Below are 26,748 nucleotides of genomic sequence, written 5' to 3'. Positions count from 1 at the left end.
CTCCTGCATGGAGATTCCCTAGGAGTTCATGCCCCAACTCTACTGACTGCATAGTACATTGAACTTATAACAACTGTTTCTGTTCTTTTCATCACAGCACTTTCTTTCTTTTACTACATGTCGCTTGTTGTATTTTGGGGAGGGCAACACCATGAAGTACTGCAGTGGGTGACACAAACTCTAATGACAATACTGGATATAGGGCCCATCCAGATAGGCCCATATCCCGGGACCAGTCTCAGTTTTTACCGGAGGTGTCCAAACAACTGGATGGTCCATGAGGTCTCTTCCAATTCTATGATTTTATTGTTACAGATATAATATAAAACTATTACCAAATTACACCTACCTCTACTTTCACCTACACTCTGATACATACAGCTTCCCAGTGTCTTGAATTGAAGAAAGTTCTCCCAAAGCACATTCCTATACAATCATTTTATTTCCAATTTATTTATTTCCAATATTTCTATCCCGCCCTTCTCACCCGAAGGGACTCAGGGCTGCGTAAAATTTTAAAATGTATCCTTCTAACTAAGAATTGCCAATGAAAAAGGTAACCATGCTTATTGGGAAAATATTCATAACCTATTAGGATTATGATACCAATATGGTTAGATATTGGTGCAGAGTAGCAAAACTCAGAAAACTAGGGGTTTATGTGAGCAGAGGTGAGAAAAAGACAAAATAGCCAGCCTCCCTTTCCCTTTAAAGAGTCATGCGCATAAAATAAGCATCAGAGACATCAAAAGTAAAATAGTAAAAATATGTTTACTCACAATCTTATATGATTATGGTCATACAGGTAAAAACATCTTAGTTCCAAAAGAATACAGTTCAGGATGCTACATATCTCTTAACAAAGAATTAACATCAGCATGGCATGGCTAGATCAAGAAAACAGGAAGAGCAGAGAGAGAACAGGAAGAGAGTCTCCCCTTTTTATGCCCCAAATTCTAAAGGTGTACATCACTTCCTGTTTGTCCCCAGAAAGGATACTCCCCTTTTCACTTCACATGCACAACCCCCAAAATGGTGCCATAAACTTTGGAATGCAGCTTGGCCTCAAGTTACTAAGCCACAAACAAAACTAACTACATAAACCATCCCACATTGAAAATGCATGCATGATTGCTTAGATAACCCAACAACGCTCCATGCAGTCATGCTGGCCACATGACCATGGAGGTGTCTACAGACAACCTCGGCTCTTTGGCTTAGAAATGGAGATGAGCCCCACATCCCAGAGTCAGACATGACTAGACTTAATGTCAGAGGAAAACCTTTACCTTTACCTACTGATGCCAAATGGTATATGCTCCCCCACCCCAGCATTTTTCAAACAGTATTCTTCAGCCAAGTTCTAATATCCCAGATTTCCAAAATAGACTTATTTCTTTGTAGATGAAGTGTTATCCAAGAATTATTAAACCAAGGATTGAAATCTTATTAGTTCCTCCAAACAAAAGCAGGACTCTTGAATCACTGGGCTAATGGTGGCTGGAAATGTAAATAAATCCCATTGGTTTTAGTGAATCTACTTTACTAGATTACCCAAAAGTATATGGCTAGTTAGATGCAAACTCATATTTACAATTCAGTGACTCATGAAGTTATTGCCAATTTAATACTTCATCTCTTTTTCTAATCTTGCCTTTTAAAGGAGTGGTACAATAGAGATTTCTAAAATTGCCTCAAGATCATTATCACATGATGTATCTCAGTAGTACCGAGAATACTATAAATGGTAGCCATTCCATCTTTAGAAGACCCAAAGATTCAAAGCACTGCTTTTGCCTTTTCTGCTTGTCCATCTTGAGATCACAACTGTACACTGAAGATGGGGTGCCTTTGCATTGGGCTTCTACTAGGCATGGTCTTGTTCTCTGCAGGTAAGGCCCACATCAACATTAAAACTATTTAAAAATAGAACTATAGAAGAAGAATGCTGAGAAAGGGTCATTTTCAACAGGGATAGACAGATTGTAATGTATGAGAAGGATCTAGCTGAAGCAGTGGTGACTATCAGTCCTAAGTAGATGAACAAATTGTTAAAGAATCTACTTCAATTGCAACTAAGTAGTATTTAAGAAAAATCAGACATTAGGACTGTGCAATCGATTAAAAAAATGTTTCAAAATTAGGGGGTGCCAGCGTTATGTTTCTAAAGTGTTTCTAAAGTATTGTTTCTTCTTCCCTCATTTTTACAGCTATTGAGATGAAACTTGCTACAATGGTAGAACACGTTTACCACTGTTAGCCCATCAAGTTTCATTTATCCACGGATATCTGGGGATTTTTAAAGTTTGTATAAACAGCGTTAAAAAAAGCTATCTCCTTGAATTTTCTATACAATGAAACAAGATAACGGGGATATTTCCTGCCACCTTTCAGAAATATTCATAAATCTATTGATTTTAGGAAATATTTTAAAGTTTTGACAAAAAGTTAAAAACCCCACAACAACTATCTCATTGAATGTCTTTCATATTAACCAATAGAGCTTCCATTTAGGGATTTCTTCCCAGCCCACCACAGAGATTTATTTACTAGAAGTATCAGTCAGTCGTCCTCTTTGCAGATTCAACAATTTATTGGAATTTTGGCTGGCTGCTGCTACGAAGGGACAAATCTCTCCCTGATTGAGGCTTTCTTATGCTGAGCAGAATTCTGGGAAATGTAGTTTAGGCAGGGCCTTTTGCATTCTCTGGTATAGGGGTCCTCGCCTTCCCAAACTGCAGAATTCTGTGCTTTCTCGGTCTCTCTCTCATCAAACTCTGCTTTCTCCCTTCTGCTTCCCTCTCCTAATAGTGAGAGGCCATTAATTTAAAGAGGAATGGCAGCCTTTTTGGCTTTGCTTTGCTTGCTTGCATTGAAAATGAAACTAACTTTGGGAGGCTTCTGAGGTTTATAAAACTGAAATGAAAAAGTATTGGGTAAGTTTTAATTATTAAGATTTTGGTGCCCTCATGTTTGATATTGCATCGTAAATACAAATGTCATGAATTTGAACCGACTTATGAGGACTAACAATAATTTTGGATGTGATAGTCATTTTAACTGTTCTGATTTGGCAGACGCAGTTCTAATTTATTCTTTGTCATCCTAGGCCTCATTGACACTGCCATATAATTCAGTTTCAGAATGCAGATAATAATAATAATAATAATAATAATAATAATAATAATAATAATAATAATAATAATAATAATTTATTTATATACCGCCCTATCTCGGACGGGACTCAGGGCGGTTTACAGTCATAAAAGCAAACACAAACATTACATAACAACATAATACACATTATTAAACAAAGTAAAATAGTACAATTATAACAATAAATCACACTTACATGACCAGATTAAGGGGACGGGAACCATAAAACCAATATATTAAAATGTATCATTTTAGGATAGGGAAATCTTGTGCAATATATTCAGGCCCAGAAATCGGCGGTAGTCCAATGTAATTATTCAAAAACCTGCCGACACCACCAGGTCTTCAGTTCCTTACGGAAACTGGATAATGTAGGGGATTGCCTGATCTCTTTTGGCAATGCATTCCAGAGCCGGGGGGCCACTGCTGGGAAGGCTCGTTCCCTCGTCCCCACCAGCCGCACTTGAGACGGTGGTGGGAGCGCGAGAAGAGCCTCCCCAGAAGATCTCAAGGTCTGCACTGGCTCATAGGAGGAGATGCGATCACGGAGATAGGTATCTGCATTGAATTGCATTATATGGTAGTGTAGATTTAGCCCCTATTTTTCAACTGCTTTTAAAATGTCTTAGTTTCCTTCTCATCTTTTTTTTTTTTTTGTCCTCAACATGCTTCAGTTGCTGCTTGCACTCACTTCCCACAGCAGGGGAAAAGAGGATGAGATGTAATCTTGCCTTTTCAGTTGGTTCAGACAAAAGCAAACGGATCCATCCTCTTGTGCATTCTTCCACAATCATAACTTTGACCAGCTTGATTGCATGAGGGTATTGCTTGACTACACATGTCCCAATTTGCACAAAATGTTGTGGGGTATGCATTTTGTCCACCTCCTTTGGACTGTTGTGCAATGAAGTATTTGATTCATTGGATTGCAGAAGCAGCCATGGGGAACTCCTAATTGCATAACAGGGCAATAAGGAATCATATTGGCAAATATACAGTCCTTTGCAGAACATCTTTTCTCTTTCACAGGACTGACTATAGAAGGCCCAGTTTCCCTTGAGGAGTGTACAAGTCTTGGTGGGACTTGTATGCCTTACGGATGTGCGGAAAACACCTTCCTTGAAAGGTGTCGAATGTATGGTTATATCTGCTGTTCAAAGTAAGTTCAGCAGAATTATGTTCTTGTAGAGCAGTGGTTCTCAACTTGTGGGTCTCCAGATGTTTTGGCCTTCAACTCCCAGAAATCCTAACAGCTGGTAAACTCAGAAGCGGCCCTAGGCAATTGTAGATGAACCTAGTGGCCGCACCCCCTGAAATTGCACCCCACCCGAAGGCCCTGTACATACCGGCGGTGGCGGCGGTGGCGGTGGCGGGGGGGACCATCGGCTCCTGCCCTGCCGAACACAGAAGGCCTCAACTGAGGCGAGCAAAGTTCTGCGCATGCGCACGAGTTCCGTCGACCAAAATGGCCGATGGGACTCTTCTGCACATGCACAGGGGTTCACTCGCATGGTGATGTAAGGCACGCAGCATGCCTTACGTCCATGCGAGCGAATGACCCCCTGCGCATGCGCGGAAGGGTCCCATCTGCTAAAATAGCTCATGTGCGCAGGGCTTCCATTGCTTGCATGGATGGGCGGCTTGGGTGCCTTACCCGTTCTGTGCGAGCTACCGACCCTGTGCACATGTGTGGAAGGGTCCCATCAGCCATTTTGGGCGATGGGACCCTTCTGCGCATGTGCAGGGATTCTGCCCTGAAAAAATAAAAGAGAGGTGGTGGTGGGCGACAGTGGGGCCATGGCGGCACCACGTTTTCACAGGGGTGCCTCGAGTGCGCCCCCTGTTGGTGTGCCTCGCCTAGCCTCGCTATTGGACCGCCTCTGGGTAAACTGGCTGGGATTTCTGAGAGTTGTAGGCCAAAACACCTGGGGACCCACAAGTTGAGAGCCACTGTTGTAGAGGAATAGAAGAGGATTGTTTCTTTGCTTTAAAAGTTCATATGCTGCATAGCAGTGCTATTGGGAGGAATGTGAAACTATAAAGGCAAATGACCAAAGGGAACTGAAGTAGACCCTACGTGTTGTATGAACATTCCATTGATTAGAGGTGAATCTACAGTGTAGAACTCTTTTGGTTTGATACCACTTTAATTGGCATGGCTCATAGCATCGTAGAATTGGAAGACACACGTAGGTAATCCAGTCAAATCTCTGCCATGTATGGAAACACACACAAAGAACTCCTGACAGGTGTCTATCTAGTCTCTGCTCAACCACCTCCCACCAAAAGTCAGTTCTTCATGTGGAGGTTCTTCATGAACCAACCTAGACACAACATATTATTTGAAAACACCAAAATGTTGGACCACTCCTAAAACCTCCATGTCAGACAACACAGAGAAGCCACTGAAATCCACAAGCATGTGGACAATTTCAACAGAAAGGAGGAAACAATGAAAATGAACAAAATCTGTCTACCAGTATTAAAACACTCTAAAATCAGGACAGTAAATAAAGAGCAACACTAAAAAAGGGGGAATTCCAGACATGAAACCATCAGGGCCAGCTAACACCACCCAACAAAGGATTCCCCCAAGCAGGAAGCAGCCAGGCTTTGAAGCTATAAGGCTTTTAAATGCTAATCAAACTGGCCAATTGCAACATTCACACCTGCCTCAGACAGACAAGAGTTCTTTCTCCCATCCTGGAAATTGCACAGATATATAAACCTCACTTGCCTGGTTTCCAAAAGACCTCACAACCTTTGAGGATGCCTGCCATAGATGTGGGCGAAACGTCAGGAGATAATGCTTCAGGAACATGGCCATACAGCCCAGAAAACCCAACAGCAACCCAGTGATTCTGGCCATGAAAGCCTTTTTTTCCAATACTTGTTCTACAAATATTCTCCAGATACTTTCAGTTATTTTTTCCATAGTCCCGTCTTTACTTTTAAACTTGATGTTAGTTTATCATTTAACGCCATTCCCCAGACTTCTTTATACCATTCATCAATTTGTATTGTCATTTCCCCTTTCCAGAATTTTGCTACTAATAATCTAGCTGCTGTTAATATGTGTATTAATTTCTCCCTTATCTTTCCCTTCATCTCTTTTAATTGATAGCAATATTTTCTGACTGATTCCTTCTAATTTCTGTATTCATAATATTTTCTATTTCCCGTATAACCATCTCTCAAAAATCTTGCATATAGTTTCCTGACACTCTCGCCAACATTTTTCAGTATAGTTTCTGTTCATAACGTTTAGTTTTCTCAGTGTTAAATACCATGTCCAAATTAATGTATAATAATTTTTATTCTAATTGACATGTTTTGCTTTCCATATCTCTTCCCATTCTTTCTCAGTTATTTTTATTTCTACTTATTCCTCTTAATGTTAGTCTTTCTCCCTGTATCCTTAATTAATATTTTATATATTTTACTTGTTGTTCCTTTTAATTGTTCATTTTTCTCTTTTTAATCTTTTTAGTATGATTTCCTCAAATTGTGTTATTTGTTTCCTGGTTTTATTTCGGACCCACCAATTTCTATTCCATTTTTTCTAATTGGATCCAGTGGAGTCATGAAATATTTATACCTCTCAGTTCATCTCTCATTTTTACTTTTCCCATTTTTCATTAGATCCAATTTCCTACCCTTTTTAGTTCCCTTTTTCAAATTCTTTATCTAATATTTCCTTTAATTCCTTTGAGAAATTCCTTTCCATTAATATTGGTGCTAACATAGAATTCTTCCTAATTACTTGTCCTTTATATTACTCCATATTTCCATTATATTTTAATAATATATTTCCAATCTGTTTAGTCTTTTTCTTTAAAATTTCCTTAGAAATCTATTGTCCTTTCTTCATTCTTTCCTTATTCCTGATTCTATCTATTCTAACCTCTCTCTATCCATCACCTTTTCTGCAACATATTTGGTAGGCCTAATCCTCCTTCTTTTTGGAATTTGTAACAGAGTTGTTTATTTAGTCTATTCTTTTTCCCATTACAATATTTATTTATTATTTGTTATTATTTATTAATTTCTTTTATGAAATTATTAATAAAATCATTCTGAAAAAATATTTTTAGGTAGAACTTTCATTTTTACTACTGCTATTCTACTGAACCATGATAATCATGAAATTTTATATTCATTTAATGTCCCCTCTATTCTTTCCTTAGTTCTTCTAAGTTTTTTTTCTTTCTATAGCTTTTAGATTTTTGGTTGTGGTTATTCCAAGGTATTGTATATTCTCTTTCATGCATATTTTCATACCTTTCCTATCTGCTTTCTTTTAAAATTCTTCCTCCTCCTGCTTAATATAAATAGCATTGCTTCTGATTTATTCCAAATTATCTTCAATCCAGTCACCAATTGAAATCTTAAGAAGGCGCCCTATGGATATGAAAATCAGTTCTATTGAGCGGCTTTGTAGAGACAATAACAACAGCACCTCTCATCTTCTGATTACATTTGAAGACACAACAACATCAAAAGAGGTGCTAACATACAATGCGTTGTTAAACTATTGGGGTATTAGGAGGGTCTTCCATGATACAACTATACGGCATCTTATTGCTGGTTGGAAGACAAATTCCCGAACTATAAGAGTACTTAACAGCCCCAAAGACCCCTAGACTTGCCTTCAAAAATTCGGATGTTGAACCAAGATTCTGCTTTGTCCCCAACTCTGGAACGTGAAGATCACCAACCCCAGGCCCAAGAATTGCCCCCTATTAGGGCTCCCATGGTCTTGCTGACACAGCAATCCCCTCATTAAGGCCCCTCCGCATTGCATTCCCCAGCCCCATATCAGTTGAGAGGTATTGCTCTCGAGTCCACTGCTCTCCAAACTCTGCTGCGGGGAGTTCTGGGCCCAGGGGTCCACCATCGAGGGAAGGGGGAGACGTGGTCAAGTTGGCCATTCGAGGGAGAATCACAAAAGAGTTCTTGCGACCCTGGATCAAGTTAAGCAGGATAGCAAACATGACAGGTCCTCCAGTCTTAAGGCTCTGCTGTTAAATGCTAGGTCCGTTAATGGTAAAACGTAGGTTATCCAGGATTTGATCCTGGATGAAAAAACGGACCTAGCTTGCACTACCAAGACCTGGTTGGACGAGCTGGAAGTGTTAACCTTACCCAGCTTTGCCCACCATGTTTCGGAGTGCATCAGAAGGCCAGGACTGGGGGGCGGGGAGGCGGGGTTGCGGTGATCTATTATTATTCTAGCTCACTGATCAGATGCCTTATTCTCTTTATTTATCCATAGCTAAGAACACTCGAGCTGGCCAGAATTGCAGCCTACCCGGGCATGGTAAACCACCCCCCCATCAGAATCTATTAGTTCTTAGGTTTGTTGCCCCTTCATGGTTCACAGGTTTTCATGTCAAATTTCTTCTTTTCTTTTTCAGGGCTTTTTTTACTATCCTCTTCCAGGAGATCATCACTCTTCCTTATCTGGAAGTGGGAAGCCTCCTTAAAATGCCTTGTAGAGTATTACATGGCTTCTCCTTTCTTGTCCTTGGCTCTTGGAGCTTCTGCCTTGGGTCATTCATTGCTGCTGTTGCCTCCATCTCTCATGCAATGAAGGTGCCTCCTTTCAGCCCCCTCCTCTTCCTCCTTCGCACCTGGGCAACATCCTTGCAGACGGCCAGTTCTCTCACACCAGAAGCGACCTGCAGTTTCTCAAGTCGCTCCTGAGACAAAAAAAGTCTATGTGATCTGTTATTAAGAGAAAGATGAACAAAAATGAATACAATGGGGCTGGATTGACAAACCTTATTGCCATGAGAATGTGAATACATTGAACTTCTCTGAATAACAAAAGAGAGTACAGCCATACTTGTGACATTAGCTGGTCCCTGCCTCACCTGTACAGCTGGTTTTCACTGTGTGTGGACATTCCTTAACAGGAGAAAAAGACATGTGTAATGAAAACACCCTATTTCAGGAACCAACCGAAGGAGCACTGCTTCATGCCTTCCTCCATTGTGGGAAAAACATTGCCAGTGAAGTTCAGCTTAGGGGAATTCATGCAGTTCTGCCTGGTTAATAAGGAGAAAGGTCAAGAATGATGGCCTTGCATAGAGTTGCCTTTCCTACATGGTTATGTTAGTGACAGTCTGGAATTGTTTGCATCTTATGCATGCTTAAATCATTCTATAATAATAATAATAATAATAATAATAATAATAATAATAATAATCATCATCATCATCATCATCATCCTTTATTTGTACCCCACATCCATCCATCATAGGGACTCGGGGCGGCTTACACAATGACATGTAATAGTGTTATAACATATACAATATATAAAAGAGTGATGGCATCAGGGCAGCAGACAAAACAACAAAACTACAGGCCCCCCAACCTCGAAATTTGACAACACAACCCATCATTCACGGCTCTAGGTTGATACAACAAAAAGAAAAGAAAAATAAAGTCCTAATTACAGGGAGAGGAATAATAGTTTTTATCCAATTGCTGCCAGTTTGAAGGCTAAGCTCCGCCCACTTGGTCTCCTAGCAACCTACTCAGTCCAGGGGACAGGCACAGTTAGGCCTCACTTAGGCCTCTTCCACAGGTTATCAGATTTTAACTGGATTATATGACAGTGTAGACTCAAGGCCCTTCCACACAGCTATATAACCCATTTAGAATCTTATATTATCTGCTTTGAACTGGATTATTTTGACTCCACACTGCCATATAATCCACTTCAGTGTGCATACTAAACATAAAGACAACCATACAACAGACATTCAATACCACCACTACCTCAACAATTTCTCACCAACACCACCAGACAACGCCACAGCAACGCATGGCCGGGCACAGCTAGTACAATAATATATCATTCATAACACAATAGATGAAAACCAACGTATAAAATTAATAAAAGCAAACTTGATTAAATAGAGACAGTAAAATATGGCCATAGCCATAATTAAAAGATCCATACAATGGTTCAGCATGTCAACTGTAGTACCTTAAATGATGTGAGGTGCTATTATAATGGCAATTAGGTTGGCAATTGTCTAAACAGTGTGAAAAGCCTGCTGAAACAACCACATTTGTAATTATTTTCTGAAGTACTGTAGTGTAGGGGCTTGCCTAAGTCCCCTGTGGAGGGTGTTCCAATGCTGGGGAGCCTTCATCAAGAAAGCCCTCTCTCTCGTCCCCACCAACCGCACTTGAGATGGAAGCGGGATCCAGAGAAGAGCCTCCCCTGCAGATCTTAGAGCCCATGCTGGTTCATGGGGGAGAACTGGATGGACATTTTGTCTGAAGCTCAATGCCTACTTTCAGACAGATAAACAGTCACAGATAAACAGTAGTACATGCCATGCTGTTATGTATAGAGATGTGTCTGCTCCATTCAAAGCAATCTGTGCATGTCTTAGCTGAAAATGATAGCATTAATCTGTCAGCGACATATCCAATTACATTTTTGATTGCATAATCAGAGTGAAGGTTTAATTGTCAGTTCAAGGGTCACTTAATGCAACATGTGCCTTGCTCCACATATAAAGATTTAGGGCCTTATCAGACGGGCAAAATTGCCCATCATAGGATACTTCCACTCTATTCGAGGCACGGAACCCATCGGCTCTCATTACTTGACATAGATCAACTTCCTGCAGGGCTCTCTGTGTCAAATGGAGTGGAAGCGTGGTAAGGGCTGCAGCAGCAACATAAGCAACAATGGGGGAGGGGGTTGAAGCCAGGCAGTGACACTTCTCCCATGGGATGGGGTCAGGGGTAAGGTTGGCAATGTGGGGTGTGGGGTGATTGGCTCCCCATGCCTCCTGCCAGGCCCCACTGGATTTGCCACGATGCATGGAAAATCTGAGGCCCCTAAACTACTAAGCCATGAAGTAGGAACTCAACCAAATGCAATTTGAAACAGTGAACAGATGGACAAGGGATTCAAAGAGGAGAAATCTCTATTAGAGAAGAGAATAACTGGTGTGTATGCATCTCAAGAAGAGATGAGATATTATGTAAAATTCGGGTCCTTCCCAGTTCAACTTTCAAGAATTTACTAGCTTTAGTACTACTGGCTTCAGATTGAATGTGCTTTACTGCTTAGATCAAAACAAAATATATTTTGGGTTGTTGTTTTCCTTTTTTTGGACTGTATGGCCATGTTCCAGAAGCATTCTGTCCTGCCGTTTCACCCACATCTCTGGCAGGCATCTTCAGAGGTTGTGAGGTATATCAATATACCTCACAACCTGTGGGGATGCCTGCCATGGATGTGAGTGAAAAGTCAGGAGAGAATGCTTCTGGAACATGGCCATACAGCCCAGAAAATGCACAACAACCCAGTGATTCCGGCCATGAAAGTCTTTGACAAAATATATTTTATTCAAAATTTTCCTAGACCACCTGAGAAATTCCTTCCCACATTTGGGAAAACAAACTCTCTGATTAATCAAATATTTTTATATTATCTAGGTCTTCATATCTTTCCAAGTGGGTTGGGTTCCAAGAGGTTGCAAAGCAATCCATTATTCTATTTCCAGTCCATTGGGTTGTGAAAACATGGTGAGTTTAATAAATTATATTGAACATTGTGTTTCTTAAGAAATTATGACCTGGGAGTGCTTCACATTGCCTCATTGCCTCATGATCATTGATGTGCAATGTTTATGTGTCAGTACATCATAGAGCCTTATATACTGGGAGCCATTCAGCCTTCTAGAAAACACAAGATCTTCACATCAGAGTTTTTATTTCCTCCATTACTGTCCAGTTTGAGATCCAAGACTCACAATGCAGGCAGGCTGCCTTTTCATTACTCTCCTTTTAGTCACAGTCTTTTTTCCCACAGGCCAGGTGTACATAAACATTATGGCTATAAAAATCAAACCAATGGAAGGAGAGTGTTGAGAAAGGGTAACTTAAAACTGGGAGGCCAAATTTGTACTCTGTGGAAAGGATTCAATGCCTACACTAAGATTTAGCCTCTTATGGCACCGTCAAATATTTATCAAGGGAGAGAGGCACAATATTTTTTTGAAGAGCACTTCATTACAGTTCAGAATTTGAATTACAGAATTGGAAATTACCGTGGAGGTCATGTTGTACAACAACTTTTTCAAGGTGCCATTTCTAAAGCACTTTGCAACTCCAGTATCTCTGAGAGACAGCCATCCAGTCTCTGGTTTAGTACCATGTTTCCCCGAAAATAAGACAGTGTCTTATATTAATTTTTGCTTCCAAAGATGCTCTAGGTCTTATTTTCAGGGGATGTCTTATTTTTCCATGAAGAAGAATTCACATTTATTGTTGAACAAAAAAAAAATGAACATTTATCATATACAGTACAGTAGTTGTCATCATAAACCAGCATAACCAGACAAACTGTGAATCCTATCAAGAATTTCTTGTTACTACCAATATTTCCATGTACAACACTTTATGGTACGTACATTTACCGATCCTGCATGCTCTGGAGTTCTGTTTGGTGGGCATGCTTCCAAACAAAAACGTTGCTAGGTCTTACTTTCGGTGGAGGCCTTATATTTAGCAATTCAGCAAAACTTCTACTAGGTCTTATTTTCTGGGGATGTCTTATTTTAGGGGAAACAGGGTATTTCAAGTGGTAGAAACCTCTTTCCTTCTTAAGTTCTTCTGTTGAACAGCCTTCTCCATGACATGAAGTCTTTCTCCCATGACAATAAATAACCATGACAGCAACACACTTAATTTTAAAATGTTGTTCATTAATGCCAGATTGGTGTGCTTTGCTGTACTTAGTGTCTTGATATGATATGTATATAAAATATATCGTATTTCACTGTATAATAGTTGTCATCACATAATAGTCACATCCCCCCTTCTTGCCCCCCCCCCAAATTTGTATTTTTTCTTAATCACACAATAGTCATACCCTTCACTTGCTAGCCTGCACACCTGTCCACTTCCAGCTATGGCATTTGACTTGGATGGTGCTTCACTTAGCCAAAACTACAGGGCTTCACTTGGCTACTGGGCACGTGTGTGTGTGTGCTTCATTCAATTGTGTGGTCTCCCACTGTTAGCTCCAGCTCCTGCCAACCTAGCAGTTCGAAAACATGCAAATGTGAGTAGATCAATAGGTACCGCTCCAGTGGGAAGGTAACAGCGCTCCATGCAGTCATGCCGGCGACATGACCTTGGAGGTGTCTACGGACAATGCCGGCTCTTCGGCTTAGAAATGGAGATGAGCACCAACCCCCAGAGTCAGACATGACTGGACTTAACATCAGGGGAAACCTTTACCTTTACTTAATAGTCGCATGTCCTTTTTTAACCAAAAAAGGGGATAAAAGTGTGACTATTAAGTAATGAAATAAGGTAACTTCTGTCTGTTTCTGTTATGTTGTGGGGGCAAAAGAGAGATATTTCTATAAAGATCGTATCTCTACATACTAGTATGAACATTTTTGCTTATTGGTACTACTGATATTTGTGCTTTTGCAATCAATTTATTGGAATGTTGTGTGATGCTGGCTGAGTATCAGAAAGATGTGATAAACAGCATTCCAGTAATTTCTTCTGTCATTCACATAGTTATATACTCTCTTTGGCTGTAGGCAACATATTTCCTCCTGTTTTTGTTCTACACCAACTCTCCTTAAAATGAACTTGTGACTTGGTCACCATACCTACAAGTTTTGCAATCCTATTGCTTGTGACACCCCTGGCTGTGAGAGCACTGGGAACCAATACACCGAGGCCAATAAACAATCTAATATTAGAGTTTAAAGTTTGTAATCCAAAAACCAAAATGCACTCAAACTTCCAAGCAGTTTGAGTGGGGAAATGTCCAAGTCTTTTTCTAGAGTTCAAAGCAAGTCCAAGGCAAGGAAATGAAGACAAGGCTGGATACACGGCACAACAAGGCAAGGCTGGAATCACGGCAAGGCAAGGCAAGGAACACGGCTAGGCAAGGCTCGGAAACACGGCTAGGCAAGGCACGGCTAGGCTGGAAGGTAGTGGATCCAAACGCGGTCCACACTTGGCTGGAAGTGAAGTTAATCCTCCAACTGACACGTTGACTCCGCGCTGGCTAGCCAGCGCACAGAACTTTTAAAGAACTTCGAATCTTCTCACAGAACAGGTGTCTCAAATGCTCTTTTCCCAAGGGAAAACAGCTACAACAACATCTTGGCCAGATGCAATCCTCTCTTAGAATTCTCAGGGGAAATAGGTTAATCAGCAGATTCCTTGGCTCCTAATCGCGCGCTTCGTCTCCTGTCAGCTTTCTCCTGTCTGTTAGTTTCCACAAACATCCTTCTATCAAAGGGAGGGGAACTGGGAAGAGAAGACTCCATTTCAAGGGCCTTTTTAATGAGCGTTGAACTAGAATTGTCAATAGGGAACATCTGGAACAGGGCAGAGTCTTGCTGAAACGGCACAAAACTTATTTCCTCATCACTGTGGTCCACAATGGAGTCAGGTTCACGGCCCGAGGGTCCATGGGACATCACATTGCTATTCAAATGTATTCCCAGACGAATGATAATAAGCACTGCCAGATAACCACTGATAAATCTTTACAATTGAATGCCTTGTTGGCCCTAGCAACTGCAATTTGACCTTGAAAATTGATGTCTTAGGCGCTGTATAATTTTTAGCTTTACAAATAATCTCAGTGGACGGAGGTTAGGGAAACTTTTAATGGATGTGTGAAAAACACCTTTCTTCAAAATTGTAGACTTTATGTTATGGTTGAGCCTCATGGCTCTACTACTGGGAGACGTGGGCGTAAGACTCCTCGAGAGTCAGATACTCTCGAGGAGCGAGAAAGGAAGCGGCTGCGAGATATCTTTGCAGAACCATCTGACGAGGATTCTTTTGAGGGGTTTACTGAGAGAATGGAGGAAGAGATGGTTAGCTCGGAAGAGGATGACATGGAATGGACTCGTGTAAGGGAGGATTTGGGTGCCACTGGCAATGATAGTATGGAAGGCGATTAGGATTAGACCCGTGGACAAGCTGGAGGGATGGGACGGGATCCACAGCTGGGGATGCTGTGGGGCGTAGTCAAAGGTGTTCCAGTTCTGATGAGGAAAGTGATGAGGAAACGCCCGGGCTAAGGAGAACAGCTGATAGCGATGAGGACTTGTAACTGGCATAAAATGGGGTTTGGGAGCAATAGCAAATTGCGTTGGGCAAGGTAATCTGGACGAACGCTTGGGATCTGTGTGGGAAGTTTTCCTGAAGACGGGTGTGTTTCGTTTGCTGACTACGTAAGTTATCCTGGACATTGGGCTCAGACGGCGGGAGGAATTGTGTGGGGTTTTGTTGTGCAACCTCTGCTTAATCTTAATAGCTTTGACCTTCCGTCGTCTTCTTGACGGACGCCATCTGCTTATTCTGGACTTACGGACTGACTGACTACGGCCTCGGATTCTCCTACCTGTGTCTATCGTTGGAACTGGTGAACTACAAACGTCTGCATCTGCCTTACGACCTTCGGAACGGATTGGGACTTCGCTGACTGCTTCTGCCCTCGTCTGCTGTGTTTGTATCGGGAAATTGCCTGCTGTGTGGAGGAGTAACCTCTAAGTTACTCAAACATAGCTCTTGGCAGCAGAGAAGCATCTGCTGCCAATTAGTTGCATTCCTTTGAACTTTTTGTTCACCAGCTTCTGTTTGTTTATTCCCAGGCTGAAGCAAGCTGTTTTGATTTAACTCGGATTAAACTCCGGTTTAATCCGGTTTATCTTTTGAACGTTTTTCTTGTCTCTTTTTACTTTTAAGGCCAGTGTTTGCCTAGCCCTTGTCTTTTACGGGCATTTTTGGTTCTGTAACTCCAATAAACTTTGTTATCTTTTATCTTGTGGCATTCTTTCTTTGACACTTTACAACTTTCACTGTTTAAAGTGAGTTCAGAAAAATGGCCATAGTGAAATACAATACTGCAGATTTCACATTCATATATTCATAGAATCATAGAACATAGAATTGGAAGAGATCACATGGGCCATCCAATCCAACCAGTCCTGCCATGCAGGAAAAGCACAATCAAAACACCCCCACAGATGGCCAACCAGCCTCTGTTTAAAAGCCTCCAAAGTAAGAGCTTCCACTGCCATAGTTCTTACAGTTATTCCTCATGTTCAGGTGGAATCTCCTTGTCAATTATTTGAGCTCATTGCACTGAGTCCTAGGTTTCAGGGCAGCAGAAAACAAGTCTGCTCCCTCTTCCTTATGGCATTCTTCAAATATTTGACATTATTGATGGTAATGTGGCGCAGGCTGGTAAACAGCTGCTGCAATAAATCACTCTGACCATGAGGTCATGAGTTCGAGGCCAGCCTGTGGCGGGGTGAGCACCCATCAATTAAAAATAAAATATAGCCCCTGCTCGTTGCTGACCTAGCAACCCGCAAGATAGTTGCATCTATCAAGTAGGAAATAAGGTACCACTTATAAAAGTGGGGAGGCAAGTTTAACTAATTTACAACATTGGAATGAGGAAGTGAGGAAGTGCCATCAGAGTGGATGATGAAGCAGCTGCTCCCCCCTGTGGCCAGAATCGAACATCCCCTCAGGAGAAGGTTAAATTGCCTCTGCGTCTGTCTGTCTGTTGTCTCTGTCTCGGTTTGATGTGTTTATGGGCATTGAATGTTTGCCCTAAATGTACATAATGTGATCTGCCCTGAGTCCCCTTCGGGGTGAGAAGGGTGGAATATAAATACTGCAAATAAATAACTAACTTTTCCAGACAGGTCATTCAAACAGTGAAAAGATATTGACAATTTGTTCGTGATATACTGGGATGTGAAAAGCCCCCCATTGTGGCACATAAAAGAACACAGAACTTGAAAGACATGTTGGTACACTCTAACATTGACCATGATTCTCAAATTATGAAAATTAGACCTAATTTGGTAGGAAATTTTCCTTGTCACCACTGTGCCATATGTCCTCAATTTACTCATACTAAGGTGTTTCAGATTCCTCATACTAAGATAGTTCATCAATTGCAACATTTTGCTACATGCACCACCAAAGGAGTCATTTATCTTATTACTTGTTCCTGTTCCTTGATGTATGTCGGCCAGACCAGTAGGCAAATTAAACTCCGTGTAACAGAACACAAGAGTAAGATCAGGAATCGGGCCATTGACTCAAGCCTGTATAAATATTTCAATAACATGAGCCATAGTCCTGAATCATTCATGGTTCTAGTCCTAGAGGTAGTTACTTCTTCTTCAAACACAGATTTATGCACCAAACTACAACAACGGGAAGCCTTCTTGATATTTACTCTTAAAACCGTTCATCCTAAGGGTCTCAATGATTCTATTTCATTTCAATGTTTTCTGTGAGCGTGTTTATACCTTTGGTGAAGTTCAGATAGGTTCCTTTTATGATAAACTTGTTTCAGATGGCTGGGACATAGCCATATCTATATCCATACTGGGCCCCTTTCAAATTCTATATATATACAGTGAGTTCTACCTGCTTCTCCTGTGCTTGCCTAAGGAATCAAACTAGTAGCAGAGCACCCTTGTAGGAGAGTTTATGTGAGTATACATGCTTCTGTCTTTAATGCTTTTACTATACCTTGTAATTTTTATTCTGTACAAGTGTTTCTAGCCACTCATATGTATTCCCTGTAGGTCCACTCCATCGTTGATACTGATACATTGAATTTATTTACTTGAAGAATGTGCTACATTGAAAAATTGACTATTCTAGGTTTTCCATACCATCATATACTACCGCCTGAGGAAGACTACACAGCTGAAACCAGTCATGGATGGTGACAAACCTTGGATTTATTTAAAACATTGGATTAAAAAAGGATTTGTTAACTTGGACATATAGGTTGGATTTACAATTAGTGATTTACACAGTCCTCCATGTGGAACATGAACTCTGGTTGTCATTGGACTCACAAACCCTTAATATGCTTTCTATGAATGTATGTGTGTTTGTAACACATTGATTATATTTTGGTTTAGAGATGTGTATTTTGAAGCATTTAGTATATTTTGAATCTCTATAATACTTGACTGTATATTGAATGTTTTATGACTATATGACAGGCCCGGGCTGTGGCGCAGGCGGGAGAGCAAGCCAGTGCAATTAACTGCAATGAATCACTCTGACCAGGAGGTCATGAGTTCAAGCCCCACTCGGAGCCTATGTTTGTTTGTCTTTGTTCTATGTTAAAAGGCATTGAATGCTTGCCTATATGTGTAATGTGATCCGCCCTGAATCCCCTTCGGGGTGAGAAGGGCGAAATATAAATGCTGTAAATAAATAAATAATTAAATAAATAAATAAATATAGCATATATAGGAAATACTGTCTTATAGTTTATATTATTAGATTCCTGGTTATAGTGGCCTCTTGCCTTTGCATTTCGGGGAATCCCTTCTCTGTATTGTTTGGGAGAGGTTACACACAGGATTGAGTCCTCTAACTCATTCTAACTAAAGTAGACCTATTGACTCCAAGACTGCTATAAGTTAGCTCACTATTGAATAATTGATTCAGTGAGACTACTCAAACTGGGGGCAATCCATGGGACTAACACCATTGTCATGAATAACTCACTTTTAAAGAAACTGCAATAAACTGGTGAACATAGATTCAGGATTTTAAAACATACTCAATGAATTGAATAGATGTTAAAACATTATGAGCCAGTACTGAAACTTAAATACTATCTAGGATTTTGCACAGGTTTTATGTATATACAAGTACCCTAGTTATGATGATAAATGGTGGGTCCTGCCCGCTGAACACTCCTGGCCCATTTGCAGGTGCAGGGTATTACCCTCAAATCCTTACACGTTTCAGGTCCAGCCAATCTTCGCGACCGCATCTGTTTTTATGAACCGGCATGGACCCTGAGGTCCACCAGGGAGGCCCTCCTCTTGGTCACACCGCATTCACAAGTACAGTTGGTGGGGACAAAGGAGAGGGCCTTCTCGGTTGATGGCCCCTTGGCTCTGGAACGCCCTCCCAAGGGAAATTAGGCTTGCCCCCTCCCTTCAATGTTTTCGGTCCAACCTAAAACTTGGCTCTTTAACCAAGCTTTCCAATAGATATAGAGCCCAAAAGGTTCAAATTGTAGACTCATTAGTTTTCTCACTGAAAGCACTTTATCTGACTGGTTGGTTGTTATCCATCTTATGTCTATAATTACCATAACATTTTATTAATGTGCATTTTAGGGTTGATTGATTTTACTGTGGTATTGTTATGTATTGATGTTGTGAATTATGTTTTCCTTTGATATTATTGTATCTGTATTTATTGCACCATATGTATTGTTACATTATGAGTGCTTCGTAAGCTGCCCTAAGTCCCTTTTGGGAGATGGTGGCAGGATAGAAATAAATTGTTGTTGTTGTTTTAATTATTATTATGACACAGCGAACAGGATAGATATGCTGGATATTGTATCACAAAATCACAAGTCGAACACTCCCAAGTGTCTAGGACTGTGTGATGTATTTTCGGATGATGCGTGCAGATCCCAGTAGGGTGGCCTTTTACAGTTGGCAGATCGCAATTTTGTCTATTGTTTCCAAATGCCGGCTGAGATCTTTTGGCACGGCACCCAGTGTGCCCATCACCACCGGGACCACCTGCACTGGTTTCTGCCAGAGTCTTTGAAGTTCAATCTTGAGGTCCTGATAGAAGCTGAGTTTTTCCTGTTGTTTTTCGTCAATGCAATTGTCACCTAACGGCATCAATGATCCAAACCTTTTTGTTTTCCATAACTGTGATATCTGGTGTGTTGTGTTCCAGAACTTTGTCAGTCTGGATTCGGAAGTCCCACAGTATCTTTGCGTGCTCATTTTCCAATACTTTTGCAGGTTTGTGATCCCACCAGTTCTTTACTGCTGGGAGGTGGTACTTGAGGCATAAGTTCCAATGAATCATTTGTACCAATTATTATTATTATTATTATTATTAATAATAATAATAATAATAATAATAATAATAATAATCTCAAAAGCTAGAGCTGATAGTGGAAACTGGCACTGTTTTTGGAATCAGCAGACCAACTATACCCAGAAACTGGTCTAAAGTTTGAGGCACCAAAATGTGCTATCCAATGACAGAGAGAGAGGAGATGGAAAGAGGGAAAGAGTGATCGGGAGAAATATGTTTTCTTTTTAAAAAATATTTTGAGATTTTGCAGGATTACATAAACATAGACTAAGGGGAAGAAGGGGGAATGGGTATTAGTATTCAGGGTAGGAAGGGGGGGATATGTTTTCTTAATTGGACATCAAAATTTAGCTGGAGGAAATGTTCCCAAAAAAAAAAGGTGAAAAGGGGATATTACCCCTTCTTAGGGAGACAGAATAAAAATATTTAATTCAGCCTACTTCCTTCAGCCAGTGGTTGCCAGAGAGTGAAGGGCGAGGCAAATTCTTCAGTAATTGATTCAGCCACAAGGACTGTGAGAAATAGAGTAAGCTAAGTAAATACACAAATCAGTTAAGTCTTGCAAAATTGTAGCTGGCTGCTGCCCTTCCAGCTGAGCAAGAGACTTGAAAGCATACCTTTTCTCTTACCTGGACCTGAATGAACCATTTCAGGAGAATTTGCCTCTTTCTTTCCTGCTTGGAGATAAGCCTTGAAAACTGTAGATCCAACAACCATGATATGTTAGTTAAATGTTATAATAGAAGCATTGAATTCACAATGAGATTTCATTGACGTGCATGCTTCCAATTAATATACATTTCCTCATTGACTGAAGTGTCTTGATGTCATTTCTCTCAAAGTCTGGGCACATTTATTTATGTATAATTTTTTTAAAGAAAAAAAGAAGAATGACTGACCATGTAATTTTCTTTTAAATTACAAGAGAATTGAAGGCAGTATGGCCCCCATATCCACAGAACTGACACATGCAATTTTACTTATCTGTAATTTCACTTATTCACTCGGGGCCTTCTGTGCAAGTTATTAGTGTTGTGCTTTTGTATGGAATTGCTGTTCATTTTGTGTAGTTTCATTCATTTGGTCTCATTTTCATATTTGTTCCCGCTAACGAAAATGGGGCACCTATAGGAACAGAATTTTCACCTGGCTTATGAAAAAATGATAATTTTTGGACCATTGGCTCTGCAATGGGAGGGCTCCCGAGGCTCCGCCCCCACTCAGTTTTTGGGCTAGAGGGGTGAAAATTATTATTATTATTATTATTATTATTATTATTATTATTATTATTATAAAATTTGATCCCTTTTAGCCCACCAATTTTTAAAACATTTGGATCTTCCCCAGAGTACTATTATTATTATTATTATTATTATTATTATTATTATTATTATTAACACCCATTGATACACATCAGATGTCATGGGGAAGCAGACCTCTATCAGACTTAACTTAGGGTCCCAGGATAGCTATCATTATTTACAGTGTTGTTGTATGTTTTCCAGGCTGTATGGCCATGTTCTAACCCTAACCCTAACCCATGGCCATACAGCCTGGAAAACATACAACAACCCTGTGATTCTGGCCATGAAAGCCTTCAACAACACGTTATTTACAGTATATTAATATTTTTATTAACACCCATTGGTGCACATCAGCTGTAATGGGAAAGCACTGCAGCTCTCTGTTAGTACCTGCTTATTGTTAAGGGGCCGAAATGAAAGGAAAACTAAAGCAAGCACGATGACTGTGCGGCTTTTATTTTCGTGTCGTCTCTTGTTTCCTACGAAAATGTCTTCATTCATTTTGTGTAGATAAATGGTTGAAATGAAACAATAGCACGAAGGAAACGAAGGAAAAAAAATTGTGCACATTTTTACAAATTACACCCTTCTCTAAGTACTGTCACCTATCCCATCCCAAATAATATTGTTCATAATTATCTTCAGCTTAGTGTAGCCATATGAAGTCTAGGAATATATCCCCTGCAGATATAGGATTTGTATTGTATGTTCAAATACATGATCTTTCTTAGATTAAAAATCTTCCAAGACATGTATTGAATAAATAAGGTAATTTATTTTCCATTCCTAACCTCCATAGTTCATTTTGCCAGTCATGTCTAAAGTTGTATTGGAATAACTCTGCATTTTATCCCTTCTGCTTCTTAAATGGTAAATTCTTCTGGTGGGGTGTATAGGACTCCATAGAACTTTAATTCATTCATTGACCTCTCCGTCCATAAAATGTGGGGTGCATAATCGATTTTTTGCTCACCTTCAGTAGAAGTTTAATAAATTATGCATCCATCTATAAAAGGTCAATAAAACCTGACACATCTCATGTCCTATATTTTATTTTCTAATGAATGACTGTGATTTTGGGAATTCATTCCTGACATCTACATCATTACCAAAAAAAAAAAAAAAAAAGGAAAAAAAGAAAAGAAATGTGAAATAACTAAGTAGGAAATGACAAAATGTGTTGATTTTGTTTTCTATATTGTTTAAATAAAGAATGTATTGGAAATTGCTAGTTCTGTTTAGTTTCATTTTTACTGCCATGTACCAGGTTCCTAATTTTCCCCATCACCATCACTACTCCCCTGGGGACCTAACTCTTCACTATGGCCCCATATACACTACTCTATATCCCAGTGATCCCAGATTATCTGCTTAGCCCAAATTATATGGCAATGGGGACTGATATAATCCAGTTCAAAGCAGATAATCTCTGATCAGATTCTTGGATGTAGGGCAGTGTAGATCCAGCCTAAATTTCATTTTGAAACTAGCTAAGAATAATTTCAGTAAATTTGTTCCCACTTCAAGAAAGTTTGTAAAAAACAAACAAGTTTTTTTATGGAGGCTATTTGCTGTTTTGAACTTACCTAGTGCAAAACTCCAATGTGATTGCTTTGTGCAGGAAATAGTATTTTCTGCATGGAAATATTTTGACGCAGAAATAGTAATTCCGCTACAAAAAATCCCATTTACTATACAAAACAAAAAACATCAATATGTGAGATGTTTGTATAGACCGAACTTCTGACTACAGCACTTTCTGCATCAAATACAATATTTTCAGTACATGAATTAATGTTTATGCATTGAAAACAACCATGTGTAAATTTTGTGTAGAATAAAACCTAAATTGCGAAGATTTTCATCAATCCTTGATTTTTTTAATCAGCATTTCTCAACACTTTAAAAAACACTTGAGACACTAGTTACTTATTTTTCAAGATTAGAATTAAATTGCTTCACAAAATGCACAGTGGGTTGTAGACAGTAGTCCAGTGTTTCTCAAACAGGGGTTCTCCAAATGTTTTGGCCTTCAACTCCCAGAAATCCAAATAGTTGGTAAACTGGCTGGGATTTCTGGGACTTGTAGGCCAAAACACCTGGGGACCCACAGGTTGAGAACCACTGCATTAGTCCCTGTTGAAGAAAGAATCCCAAATGGGGATCAGAGGATTACACTGAACATGGAACCTAGCCTCAAATCAGCTTTCAGGATCCCTTCCTACACCATTTCCTAGAGAGATGTGGATCACTGCAACAGAGGCATTTGGGGTGACAGGTAAGAATGAAGCTAACCACAGTTATCCCACAAAGAGAGTTCATTAGCTTTTTGCTGCCTATTAGGCTTGAGCGATCCATGAAAAAATTGATTCTAAACTCGTTTCAAAAGTAGGGGGCGCCAGCGTTTCGTTTCTGATGTCATTTCCGAATTTTGCCCCCCAAAAAATTCGAAATTAACGAAAATTCGTTATTTTCTAAATTAATTCGTTAATGGCGGACGCGCATGCGCAGTGGCCAAAAAAACAGCACGAGGGGAGATTTTACAGGACTCTCCCGCCCTCATTTTTTGAGTGATCTTCTTCAAACTTGGTACAGTGGTAGAACACATTTAACACTGATAGCTCACCAAAATTTGGAACGTTTCCCTTATCCTCTGATTTTTGGCGAATTTTCATAGCTTTTATAATAAACCATTTTTTAATAATTGCAGAAATCTGTTCCTGGTTTGAAAGTCTTATTTCCTGTTAAATTGGGTTGTCTTTACTGTGAAAGTCATTGTTCTACTTCAGAAACTTTGTTTTTGTGGCTGAAACTTTGTTAAATTGGTGTGTGTGTGTATATACTGTGTGTGTGTGTGTGTGTATATATATATATATATATATATATATAGTCCCTGCATATGTGTGTGTGTGTGTGTGTGTGTGTGTGTGTGTGTATAGGTAAAGGTAAAGGTATCCCTTGACGTTAAGTTCAGTCATGTCTGACTCTGGGGGTTGGTGCTCATCTCCATTTCTAAGCCCAAGAGCCAGTGTTGTCCATAGACACCTCCAAGGTCATGTGGCCGGCATGACTACATGGAGTGCCATTACCTTCCCGCTAGAGCGGTACCTATTGATCTACTCACATTGGCATGTTTTCAAGCTGCTAGGTTGGCAGAAGCTGGAGCTAACAGCGGGCACTCACTCTGCTCCCGGGATTTGAACCTGGGACCTTTCGGTCTGCAAGTTCAGCAGCTCAGTGCTTTAACACACTTCGCCATCGGGGCTCATGTATATATAATATACATACACATACACACAATGTGGAGAATATGTGGAAAGGTAGATAGATAAGTTGGGAGCCACAGCAAAGGCACCTTCCTGGGAGCAAGGTCTAATAATAATAATAATAATAATAATAATAATAATAATAATAATAATAATAATAATAATAAATCCCTTACAATATCCAAGATGGCTCACTGCTACAGAATCTTGGGAGCTTTAGTTTGGTATGGTACCATTATTGGCAGAGAAAGCTAAGCTGTAGGAGTTGAAATCCAATCATTTATCCTCCCTATAGAATCAATTTTATATGCATTTTTAGCTACAGAAAAGCCAAAATCAGGACAGTAAAAGAACAACACCCAGAAAATGGGAATTCCAGACAGGAAACAATCAGGGCCAGCTAATACCTCCCAACAAAGGATTCCCCCAGGTAGGAAGCAGCCAGGCTTTGAAGCTGCACACTTCACACTTGCCTCCCACAGACAAGAGTTCTTTCTCCCACCCTGGACCTTCCACAGATATAAACCCCACTTGCCTAGCTTCGCACAGACGTCAATACCTCTGAGTATGTCTACCACAGATGTGGGTGAAACGTCAGGAGAGAATGCTTCTGGCACATGGCCATAGAGCCCGGAAAACTCATAGCAACCCAGCCAGTAGGCTGTTGCTGAACAACCTATGAACTTTTAGCATTAAAGGAAAAAATGCCCAAGATTTTATCACTTAATACTGTTGGCATGTCTGGAGAAGAATAGAATGCTTCTATACCAGGCAAGGGCAAACTTTGCCCATGTCTGGAGTTAGGAATTGTAGGAGTTGAAATCCAAAACAATTTGACAGAAAACTGGGAGTTGTAGTTTGGCATGGTACTGGCTCTCTTCTGCAGGGAAGGCTAGGGACTTTGTAAAACTACAGCTCACATGGCATGGCACTGAATCTGTTGCAATTGAGCTGGTGCCAGAATCCTTTCCGGGAGATCTCCTCAGTGGAGATATCTCTTAAAGGGATATCCTCTGGCTCTAAGGATTCCGTTTAGGAAGGCAAGCCTTGTTTTGGTATTCCCCTTTAAGCCTGGATGAAGAAGCAAAACCAAATGGCGGCTCCAGGGCGAGGCAGGGCGAGGAGAAGGCCAAGCGCAGGCAGGCATGGCTCTTCTCTCTTCTCTTCGCTCCCTCCCTGCTTCGCGGAAGGCTTCTACTGAGCCGGTGTGGTCCGGGGGGGGGGGGGGCGATCCGAAGACATCAGAAACAAACGAAAAAAAGGTACTTTTATTATTCAAATTCATAATATTTGTAAGGCAGTGAGCAGATGGTTCAATATCAATTCAAAAGTAATTACGAAACGAATTTTAAACGAATTTAACGAACTAACGAACAATTTGCTCAAGCCTACTGCCTATCCATGCCCTTGGGGTGCTTTTTGGCAGCTCCCCATCTGGTATTCTTTACCGCACTTCAGCAATGTGCTCTGCATTTTGCCTTGGATCTGCAATACACTGGGATTTGTGGCAGCACATTTTTGGGTTGAACTTGGACCTTCCTTAGACTTCTTTTAATGCTTTGTATATCCTTAGATGTGTTCTGCAGCACATATTGGCACTGTGCATTTTGTGGGCAAGTCAGCCTTGAGTCAACTTTGAACTGCGTTATATGGTCATAATTGGGACTCAAGTTGTAGAGGGCTTTAAAGGTCAGAACCAGCACTACAAACTGACCGGTTGTCTGAGAATAGCAGTTCATATTTTTCTCATACTTAGAATATGTCCTCAGAAAATTTATCTGAAACTAAATCTTGCTTTAAGACCATAAAGGGTTTCCCAACCCAGGGTTTCTATTTGTATAAATATTGAATCAATTCCTAGAAAAATCTCATATAACTTTTTCAGCTTGACCATCTTGACCTAATGTGCTGACGTGTCCCACCAATCTCCTGGTACAATGCTATGAAAAGATGGACATGTGTTTTGATTTTTATTATCACAATGTTTTCACACAAAACTAAAGGACCAAACTTGTTATAAAGCAAACATCAATGACCTTTTGATTCTTGGCATCCAGTTCAAAGTACCTTGTTTTATTAGATTTCATACCATTGGG

The 26,748-nt window shown here is 40.3% G+C and overlaps 1 long non-coding RNA gene across 1 annotated transcript; it reads left to right on the top strand.

The window, feature by feature from the left end:
- The first annotated feature begins 1,772 nt into the window (after positions 1 to 1,772).
- On the top strand, positions 1,773 to 9,010 carry LOC134296067 (uncharacterized). The gene is made up of 3 exons (XR_010002636.1): positions 1,773 to 1,892; positions 4,186 to 4,315; positions 8,432 to 9,010. It is a non-coding gene; the product is annotated as an uncharacterized LOC134296067 (long non-coding RNA).
- The last annotated feature ends 17,738 nt before the right edge of the window (positions 9,011 to 26,748 follow it).

Source organism: Anolis carolinensis, chromosome 1, assembly GCF_035594765.1.
Source record: "Anolis carolinensis isolate JA03-04 chromosome 1, rAnoCar3.1.pri, whole genome shotgun sequence".
Lineage (NCBI taxonomy): Eukaryota > Metazoa > Chordata > Lepidosauria > Squamata > Dactyloidae > Anolis > Anolis carolinensis.
Note: the sequence above shows the minus strand (reverse complement) of the source record. Positions and strands in the feature narration are given on the sequence as shown.